Raw genomic sequence first — 11,271 nt, 5'->3', positions numbered from 1 at the left:
CTTCCCAGCTCTGGACCACTGGGAATGGGCTAAGCAGTAAGCAGGTTGGGCAGCCACCAGGGGCACCAATCCTTAAGGGTTATTGTTACAGCTCTGGGATAAATCATAAGTGTGTCAGTTAATTCAGCTTTTCACTAGAGATTTCTTGCATAACTAGTGAAGCGTTTGGCTCTGATCTATCTGAAGAAGACACTGGCACCCGCATGGAAATTAAAACAACAGCAATAACAATATTCCTCTCCAGTGCTGACACTACTTGAAAGATAGTCACACTTTGGGGTGCCTTGGAGGCTTAGTTGGTTAAGCATCAGCCTCTTGATTTCAGCTCAGGTCATGATTTCATGGTTCGGTTTGTGAGTTTGGGCCCCAGATCGTGTTCTGCGCTGACAGTGCGGAGCCTGCTTGGGATTCTTTCTCTCTCCCTCTCTCTCTGCCCCTCCCCTGCTTGCCCTCTCACTTTCTCTCTCTCTCTCTCAAAATAAACAAACATTAAAAATAAAAAGAAAGGTAGTCACACTTCATTTTACATAGTATATACTTGTTCATTTGAATGACTCTAAAGAGGCAGGAGGAAGAGGGAGATGGCTCTAACAACCTCTGAAGTTTATATTTACACGATTTGTTGATATCCGCAATCCTACTTTAACACAAATCATTATTCGTCAAGCAACGTTCTGTGACTTTCCTCATCCCTTAGAATTCCTTTTAAAGATTTCTTCTCCCATTTAAGCTTGCACTGTTGTTAAATGTATGTATGTATTTATTTATTATTTTTTATTTGTTTTTATTGAACTATAGTTGACACCCAATGTTGCATTAGCTTTATGGGTGCAGCATAGTGATTCAACAAATCTGTGTTACACCGTGCTCACTACAAGTGCAGCGACCATCTGTCATCATACAATACTGTTACAATGCCATTGGCTGTATTCCCTGTGCTATACCTTTTATCCCCATGACTGATTCATTCCATAACTGGAAGCCTGTCTCTCCCACTCCCCTTCCGCCCCATTTTGTCCATCTTTCCATCCCCCTTCCCTCTGGGAACAATTCATTTGTTCTCCATATTTGTGGGTCTGTTTTTGCTTTTTTTGTTGTTTTTTGTTTGTTTTGTTTGTTGGATTCTACATATAAGTGAAATCATTTGGTGAGCTTGCACTATTGTTAAGACTAGGAAGATCAAGGAAAGAAGAGAAATAAAAAAGACTTATGCATTCGTTCTTTCCAGGATCTCATGCCTCCAAACTTAAAAAGGGGGCTTACAAGATTCCATTGCAAAGCTTAGTTACATAAATGGTCTCAATGCCAAGAGATGCATAAGTCAAAATAATTTGAATACCTCTATTTGACATAGAGAGATATTAATGAAAGCTTTTGTAACAAAAAATTAGAAAATAAAGGTTAAAAGGTCAAATTTATAACAATACATATTTATGTGTTGATTTATGTACTTCCATGGCTCTTGTATGCTAATTAGCAACATATTCTTGTTCATTTTTTTACTTGGAATATAATTTTTTATCTTAAATTATTGTAGCAGGTCATTGTTGTTGCTATGATTCTAAAGAAATTTGGTCATAGTTATAATTTGTTCAGCAAAGTTCTATGGAACAAATATATATTTTCCTGTCTGTTGTTCCCGAACACAATTATAATAAAGATATTATGAAATATGGTCTGCTTTGTGAGGACATAAATGGAATGCATTTCCTACAAATGCACAGCTTTGGAAAGTAAGTATCACTTATATTGAATATAATTTGGTATTTCCTTGAAAAACCAGGCCACTGTTTCTACCATTGCTGTTTTTGAGTTCTTGTGTATACTTCAATCATTTGTTCTTTCTTTTTCCTGGTTGTTAGAAGTTGCGATTTTCAACATCTAAAATCATTAGTTTCATTAAATAATCACAAATTTCACTCCTTTTCAAAACCATTACATGCATATGGAAGTAAAAGAAACTAAGCAAAGGCAAAATTGAGTCACCTGGAAAATTAATAATCTCACAGTTAAAAGTAATCTTTGATGGGGCACCTGAGTGGCTCAGTTGGTTAAGCGACTGACTTCAGCTCAGGTCATGATCTTGTGGCCCGTGAGTTTGATCCCCGTGTCAGGCTCTGTGCTGACAGCTTGGAGCCTACTTCGGACTGTGTTTCCCTCCCCCACTCACACTCAGTCTCTCTCTCTCTCTCTCAAAAATAAATAATAAAAACATTAAAAAAAATTAAAAAAGGAATCTCTGTTAACTTTTCCCCCATATTTATTTGTTGTGTGTATATGTGTAGATGCACATATACACACAATCCTTTCTTTTTCATGAAAAGAAAGAGCTTACTTTGTACTTTCCTTTTCCCTTAAATACATGATTTGTATACTACTAGGACTTTTGGTATCAATGCCAATGCATTTCTTTCTTTCTTTCTTTCTTTCTTTCTTTCTTTCTTTCTTAAGTGTATATGTGCTTGTTTACTGCAAAAACCCTAGTAATATTGAAATGTGTATCACAGGAAATAAATATCATACAGATATTTTCATTGTAATCCTATTCCCCAGAGAAAGCTGCTAATATTTTGCCAAAAATATCTAGTCTGAATGTGTAGTTGAGATTGCAGACTTAACTTTCAGTTACAGAAAACACAAGGTATAGGTGAATCAAGTATATAATACCACAACTTAAATGATCTGGGGGAGGGCATTCTAAAAAAAATTTTTTTATGTTTATTTATTTTTGAGAGAGAGAGGGACAGAGCGTGAGTGGGGGAAGGGCAGAGAGAAAAGGAGACATAGAATCAGAAGCAGGCTCCAGGCTCCGAGCTGTCAGCACTGAGCCTGAGGTAGGGTTGGAACCCAAAGACCACGAGATCGTGACCTGAGCCGAAGTTGGATGCTAAACCAACTGAGCTACCCAGGTGCCCCTAATTTTTTATTTTTGAGACAGAGAGAGAGCAGGGAAGAGGGCAGAAGGAGAGAAAGAGAGAATCTTAAGCAGGCTCCACACCCAATGTTGGGCCTGATGCAGGGCTTGATCCCAGGAGCTTGGAACCATGACCTGAGCCGAAATCAAAACCTGAGTCAAAGGCTCAACTGACTGAGCCACCCAGGCGCCCCTGAAATGTGTATATTTTTGTTTTAGTTGTCTTTCATATGGCTTACATACATTTCTCCCAGATTTTAATTTTGTAATTTATCTTCTAAATGTGTTGAGGATGTCTTTTGCCAAACAAAAGTTTGATGTATTTATGTAGTAAAATAAGCAATTATTTTTCTTTTTTGGTTTCTGGGTTTTGTGTTAGTATATTTTCTTATGCAGATGGCCCCTGACTTATGATGGTTTCACATTCAGTAGAAATCAAACTTCAAATTTTGAATTTGAAACTTTTTTTGGGCTAGCGGTATTTGGTACAATCCTTTCTTGTGAGGCTGGGTGGAAGTGGCAGCCAGAGCTCCCAGTCAATCAGATGAGCACAAGGGTCAATAACCAATATGCTTACAACCATTCTGTTTTTCACTCTCAGTAGAGTATTCAATAAATTACATGCGATATTCAAGATTTTATTATAAACTACGCTTTCTGTTAGATGATTTTGCCCAAGTATGGTTTAATGTAAGTGTTCTGAAAATGTTTTTTGCTTTTGTGTTTTAATTTCTTTTTAATGTTTATTTATATTTGAGAGAGAGAGAAAAAAAGAGAGAGAGAGAAAGAGTCCATGAGCAGGGAAGGGACAGAGAGAGAGGGAGACACAGAATCCGAAGCAGGCTGCAGACTGAACTGTCAGTACAGAGCTGGTCACAGGGCTCAAACTTATGAACTGTGAGATCATGACCTGAGCTGAAGTTTGATGCTTAACCAACTGAGCCACCCAGGCATCCCTGTTTTCTGTTTTTTTTAAGTGTATTTATTTTGAGAGAGATAGAGAGAGTGCTACCAGGGCAGGGGCAGAGAGAGGGAGAGAGAGAATCCCAAGCAGGCTTCGAGTTCAGCACAGAGCCCAATGTGGAGCTTGATCCCACGACCTGAGCCAAAATCAAGAGTCCTGTGCTTAACCAACTGAGCCACCCAGGCAACCCTGAAAATGTTTAATGTACACCAAGCTAAGCTATGATTTTAGATAGGTTAAGTGTATTAAATGTATTTTCCACTTATGATATTTTAAACCAACATGCGTTTATCCAGATGTCATCATCATAAATTGAGAAAAATCTGTAATTTGACAACTTAATCTGTGATTATAGATTCTTTCTAATTTTTTTTTTTTAATTTTTTTTTTCAACGTTTATTTATTTTTGGACAGAGAGAGACAGAGCATGAACGGGGTAGGGGCAGAGAGAGAGGGAGACACAGAATCGGAAACAGGCTCCAGGCTCTGAGCCATCAGCCCAGAGCCTGACGCGGGGCTCGAACTCACGGACCGCAAGATCGTGACCTGGCTGAAGTCGGACGCTTAACCGACTGTGCCACCCAGGCGCCCCTCTTTCTAATTTTTAACATTATATTTGTTTTTATCTTTTTCTCCTTTTTTTCTTGAATAGGTTTGCCAATGGATTGTCTATTTTATTGATCTTTTCCAAGTATCAGTTTATGTGTGTAGTTATCAATTCCAAAGTTTTCTGTTTTCATTCATTAATTTCAAAATTTATGTTTATTAATTACCTTTTGCACTTTTTGATATTTTTGCTTTCCTATAACTTCTTTAGTTGAGCACTCATTTAATTTATATTCATTTTTTTTTCTTTCTTGGATCATATAAACACCCAGGAGTATGCCTTTCTTTTGAAAGTCTGCTTTGAAGAGATTTCATGAGTTTTGACGTAGGATGGTCCCATTATAGTTTCTTATTTAAAACAGTATTTACTTGGGGAATTTTTTAGAATTTCTTACTTATTGAGGGTTTATGTAAATTTTGTTATTCATTTCTGATTTTCTTATATTTTTACCAGGTAATAGATATTAAAATTTTGCTTCTTTTATGACCTTACAGAGATTTACTTCATTGTCAAATCATTAATAATTTTTGTAAAGTGTAGGGAAAAATGGGAACATTCATCTTTTTAGACTACAAATATTGATAATTATATATCAATATCAATAGTCATATGCTCAGTAACTGTTATTACTTACATTATTTTTTGTTTGTTTTTAAGATTGTAGAAGGCTTTGAATGCATACAAACTGAAAGAATATCTTTGATAAACATTCTGTGTAATAGAAAATTCCCAAAATAACTTCTCCCTAATTATATTTTAATCAAAAATACATACTCTGTGGGGCGCCTGAGTGGTTCAGTTGGTTAAGCATCCAACTTCGGCTCAGGTCGTGATCTCACTGCTTGTGAATTTGAGGCCCGCGTCCTATCTGTGCTGACAGCTCGGAGCCCGAAACCTGAAAAAACAGTTTATAAATGAAACTCTGAACAAGTTAACCATTATAAAAATTTCAGAATTCTGAGATCTATGAATTTAAGAATTTTTATGTTGTCTCCACAGACTTATAAATGAGAATGTTTCTAACCTAATTCAGAAAATTTCCCAAATAACGAAGTCAAAATTCATCTTTTGTTATATTTGTACACAATCCTGATTGTCCTCTATTGGTTTCATTATACTTCACTACATGCAGCATGTCCTGGATATTTAGTAAGTTAAAGAAAGAAGTAAATCTGTAAAGCATATATGCTGTTGTAATTATTCCAAGTGATATATTCTAAGAGGACAGGTTGACTTTGTTTTTGTGTTTCCTATGATTTTTTTTCATCGCTAAATATCTCAAGTGGAATTGAATTGAAAGTGTTTCGTACTTTAAAATGTTAGTGGAGGGCGCCTGGGTGGCTCAGTTGATTAAGCACTCGGCTCGATTTCAGCTCAGGTCATGATCTCATGGTTGTGAGATTGAGCCCTGCATCGGGCTCTGTGCTGGGCATAAAGCCTGCTTGGGATTTTCTCTCTCTCCCTCTCCTTCTGCCCCTCCCCTGCTTGTTCGTGTGCACGTGTGTACTCTTATAAAATAAGATAAGATAAGATAAGATAAGATAAAAATAGTAAAATAAAATAGCATAAAGTGAAATACAATATTAGTGGATGTTATGGAGCAGTGAATCTCTATGAAAAGCTACCACTTTTCATGATAAATGGAAGTGAAACACTTACTTGTGAAAATACATGATTAAGAATCAACATTTATTGCAAAATGGTCATTACTTTATAGTTCTAGAAATTGTATAAATCAGAATTGAAGTAAAACTAGAAGCTGATAAATTTACAAGCGTTAACATCATCTGAATACTTATCTTCTGTAACCACGATGACATGTTGAAGTTTCTTAAATGTTTCTAAATAGTTGACTGAGAATATTAAATAAAAAGGAAACCACCAATCTAGAAAATAATTTAAAACTGGGACTATGTAGATTTTGAAATGGAAATAGCACTAAAATTCAATTAGCTTTTTCTGGACTTTTTCCCAGTTTTATTTTGTTTGAGAGGAAATAGCATTTTTCTTAATACTAACAGCTGGTTTTTTTTTTTTAACTAACAAAGATAATTATAAATAAATGTCAGAACAGTTTGTTGATTTAAAAAGTCTCACTAGATAGGAAACATGTGGATTCCTATAAAGCTTACTTTGCATCTCAGATACATTTAGATCCTTAAAACTTCTTTGACCATGAACTTTTTCAGAGAGTTCATATATCATGATATTTCAACTTATAAAAATAATTTTGTTTAGTTCTATTATATCAAACTTTCTTTTCATAATATTTTTTAAACTTTACTTATTTATTTTGAGAGAGAGAGAGAGAGTGTGTGAGCTTGAGCAGCGGGGGAGAGGGCGGTTAGGAGGGTAGGGTGTAGGGAGAGGGCAAGAGAGAGAAGAGCAGAAAGCAGACAGCACAGAGCCTGCGGTCTGGGCTTGACCTCAGGAACCTTGAGATCAGGACCTGAGCCGAAACCAAGAGTTGGACGCTTGACCGACTGAGCCACCCAGGCGCCCCTAAACTTTTATTTCAAAAATTTTAATTTGCTTCCTGAAGTGGTAAAACAAAAGCCCTTGTGTTTGTCTCTCCAAATATAGTGTGCCTGTAAGTTATGGGAGCATCATAATCTCCTGGGTTTTTCTTCCTTAAATATTTCATTTGGAAATAATAAGAGAAAAATTAGAAATTAAAACAAATGAAAAAACCTTGTTTGCACAAAGAAACAGAACAAAAGTAAAAGTCCCCCAAACTACCTCATCATTCAGTCAGTGTTCCAAGTTAAATTAAATATGTTATTGAAGAAAGGTCGGCGGCAAGATGGCGGCTTAGGAGGACGCTGGGCTCACCGCACGTCCTGCTGATCACTTAGATTCCATCTACATCTGCCTAAATAACCCAGAAAACCGCCAGAGGATTAGCAGAACGGAGTCGCCGGAGCCAAACGCAGACGAGAGGCCCACGGAAGAGGGTAGGAAGGGCGGCGAGGCGGTGCGCGCTCCACGGACTGGCGGGAGGGAGCCGGGGCAGAGGGGCGGCTCGCCGGCCAAGCACAGCCACCGAGTCTGGCTTGCAAAAGCGGAGGGGCCTGACGGACTGTGTTCCCACAACAAGCGCGACTTAGCGTCTGGGAGGTCATTAGTTAACAGCTCTGCTCGGAAAGCGGGAAGGCTGGAGGACAAAGGGAGGGAGAGCTGCTGAGCCCCCTGACAACAGAGCTCAGTTTGGTGGGGAACAAAGGCGCTCGCCAGCGCCATCTCCCCCGCCCATCCCCCAGCCGAAATCCCAAAGAGAACCTGTTCCTGCCGGGGAACTTGCTCGCTCCGCGCAAACACCCAACTCTGCGCTTCGGCGGAGCCAAACCTCCGGCAGCGGATCTGACTCCCTCCCGCTGCCACAGGGCCCCTCCTGAAGTGGATCACCTAAGGAGAAGCGATCTAAGCCTGCCCCTCCTGCCCCCGAGCACCTTGCCTACCCACCCCAGCTAATACGCCAGATCCCCAGCATCACAAGCCTGGCAGGGTGCAAGTAGCCCAGACGAGCCACACCACCCCACAGTGAATCCCGCCCCTAGGAGAGGGGAAGAGAAGGCACACACCAGTCTGACCGTGGCCCCAGCGGTGGGCTGGGGACAGACATCAGGTCTGACTGCGGCCCCGCCCACCAACTCCAGTTATACACTACAGCACAGGGGAAGTGCCCTGCAGGTCTGCACCACTCCAGGGACTATCCAAAATGACCAAGCGGAAGAACTCCCCTCAGAAGAATCTCCAGGAAATAACAACAGCTAATGAGCTGATCAAAAAGGATTTAAATAATATAACAGAAAGTGAATTTAGAATAATAGTCATAAAATTAATCGCTGGGCTTGAAAACAGTATACAGGACAGCAGAGAATCTCTTGCTACAGAGATCAAGGGACTAAGGAACAGTCACGAGGAGCTGAAAAACGCTTTAAACGAAATGCATAACAAAATGGAAACCACCACAGCTCGGCTTGAAGAGGCAGAGGAGAGAATAGGTGAACTAGAAGATAAAGTTATGGAAAAAGAGGAAGCTGAGAAAAAGAGAGATAAAAAAATCCAGGAGTATGAGGGGAAAATTAGAGAACTAAGTGATACACTAAAAAGAAATAATATACGCATAATTGGTATCCCAGAGGAGGAAGAGAGAGGGAAAGGTGCTGAAGGGGTACTTGAAGAAATCATAGCTGAGAACTTCCCTGAACTGGGGAAGGAAAAAGGCATTGAAATCCAAGAGGCACAGAGAACTCCCTTCAGACGTAACTTGAATCGATCTTCTGCACGACATATCATAGTGAAACTGGCAAAATACAAGGATAAAGAGAAAATTCTGAAAGCAGCAAGGGGTAAGCGTGCCCTCACATATAAAGGGAGACCTATAAGACTCGTGACTGATCTCTCTTTTGAAACTTGGCAGGCCAGAAAGAATTGGCACGAGATTTTCAGGGTGCTAGACAGAAAAAATATGCAGCCGAGAATCCTTTATCCAGCAAGTCTGTCATTTAGAATAGAAGGAGAGATAAAGGTCTTCCCAAACAAACAAAAACTGAAGGAATTTGTCACCACTAAACCAGCCCTACAAGAGATCCTAAGGGGGACCCTGTGAGACAAAGTCCCAGAGACATCACTACAAGCATAAAACATACAGACATCACAATGACTCTAAACCCGTATCTTTCTATAATAACACTGAATGTAAATGGATTAAATGCGCCAACCAAAAGACATAGGGTATCAGAATGGATAAAAAAACAAGACCCATCTATTTGCTGTCTACAAGAGACTCATTTTAGACCTGAGGACACCTTTAGATTGAGAGTGAGGGGATGGAGAACTATTTATCATGCGACTGGAAGCCAAAAGAAAGCTGGAGTAGCCATACTTATATCAGACAAACTAGACTTTCAATTAAAGGCTGTAACAAGAGATGAAGAAGGACATTATATAATAGTTACAGGCTCTATCCATCAGGAAGAGCTAACAATTATAAATGTCTATGCACCGAATACCGGAGCCCCCAAATATATAAAACAATTACTCATAAACATAAGCAACCTTATTGATAAGAATGTGGTAATTGCAGGGGACTTTAATACACCACTTACAGAAATGGATAGATCATCTAGACACACGGTCAATAAAGAAACAAGGGCCCTGAATGAGACATTGGATCAGATGGACTTGACAGATATATTTAGAACTCTGCATCCCAAAGCAACAGAATATACTTTCTTCTCGAGTGCACATGGAACATTCTCCAAGATAGATCATATACTGGGTCACAAAACAGCCCTTCATAAGTTTACAAGAATTGAAATTATACCATGCTTACTTTCAGACCACAATGCTATGAAGCTTGAAATCAACCACAGAAAAAAGTCTGGAAAACCTCCAAAAGCATGGAGGTTAAAGAACACCCTACTAACGAATGAGTGGGTCAACCAGGCAATTAGAGAAGAAATTAAAAAATATATGGAAACAAACGAAAATGAAAATACAACAATCCAAACGCTTTGGGACGCAGCAAAGGCAGTCCTGAGAGGAAAATACATTGCAATCCAGGCCTATCTCAAGAAACAAGAAAAATCCCAAATACAAAATCTAACAGCACACCTAAAGGAACTAGAAGCAGAACAGCAAAGGCAGCCTAAGCCCAGCAGAAGAAGAGAAATAATAAAGATCAGGGCAGAAATAAACAATATAGAAACTAAAAAAACTGTAGAGCAGATCAACGAAACCAAGAGTTGGTTTTTTGAAAAAATAAACAAAATTGACAAACCTCTAGCCAGGCTTCTCAAAAAGAAAAGGGAGATGACCCAAATAGATAAAATCATGAATGAAAATGGAATGATTACAACCAATCCCTCAGAGATACAAACAATTATCAGGGAATACTATGAAAAATTATATGCCAACAAACTGGACAACCTGGAAGAAATGGACAAATTCCTGAACAACCACACTCTTCCAAAACTCAATCAGGAGGAAATAGAAAGCTTGAACAGACCCATAACCAGCGAAGAAATTGAATCGGTTATCAAAAATCTCCCAACAAATAAGAGTCCAGGACCAGATGGCTTCCCAGGGGAGTTCTACCAGACGTTTAAAGCAGAGATAATACCTATCCTTCTCAAGCTATTCCAAGAAATAGAAAGGGAAGGAAAACTTCCAGACTCATTCTATGAAGCCAGTATTACTTTGATTCCTAAACCAGACAGAGACCCAGTAAAAAAAGAGAACTACAGGCCAATATCCCTGATGAATATGGATGCAAAAATTCTCAATAAGGTACTAGCAAATCGAATTCAACGGCATATAAAAAGAATTATTCACCATGATCAAGTGGGATTCATTCCTGGGATGCAGGGCTGGTTCAACATTCGCAAATCAATCAACGTGATACATCACATTAACAAAAAAAAAGAGAAGAACCATATGATCCTGTCAATCGATGCAGAAAAGGCCTTCGACAAAATCCAGCACCCTTTCTTAATAAAAACCCTTGAGAAAGTCGGGATAGAAGGAACATACTTAAAGATCATAAAAGCCATTTATGAAAAGCCCACAGCTAACATCATCCTCAACGGGGAAAAACTGAGAGCTTTTTCCCTGAGATCAGGAACACGACAAGGATGCCCACTCTCACCGCTGCTGTTTAACATAGTGCTGGAAGTTCTAGCATCAGCAATCAGACAACAAAAGGAAATCAAAGGCATCAAAATTGGCAAAGATGAAGTCAAGCTTTCGCTTTTTGCAGATGACATGATATTATACATGGAA

The sequence above is a fragment of the Prionailurus viverrinus genome, chromosome A1 (genome assembly GCF_022837055.1).
Source record: "Prionailurus viverrinus isolate Anna chromosome A1, UM_Priviv_1.0, whole genome shotgun sequence".
Classification (NCBI taxonomy): domain Eukaryota; kingdom Metazoa; phylum Chordata; class Mammalia; order Carnivora; family Felidae; genus Prionailurus; species Prionailurus viverrinus.
The sequence above is the reverse complement of the archived record's forward strand: the minus strand, read 5'-3'. Positions refer to the sequence as shown.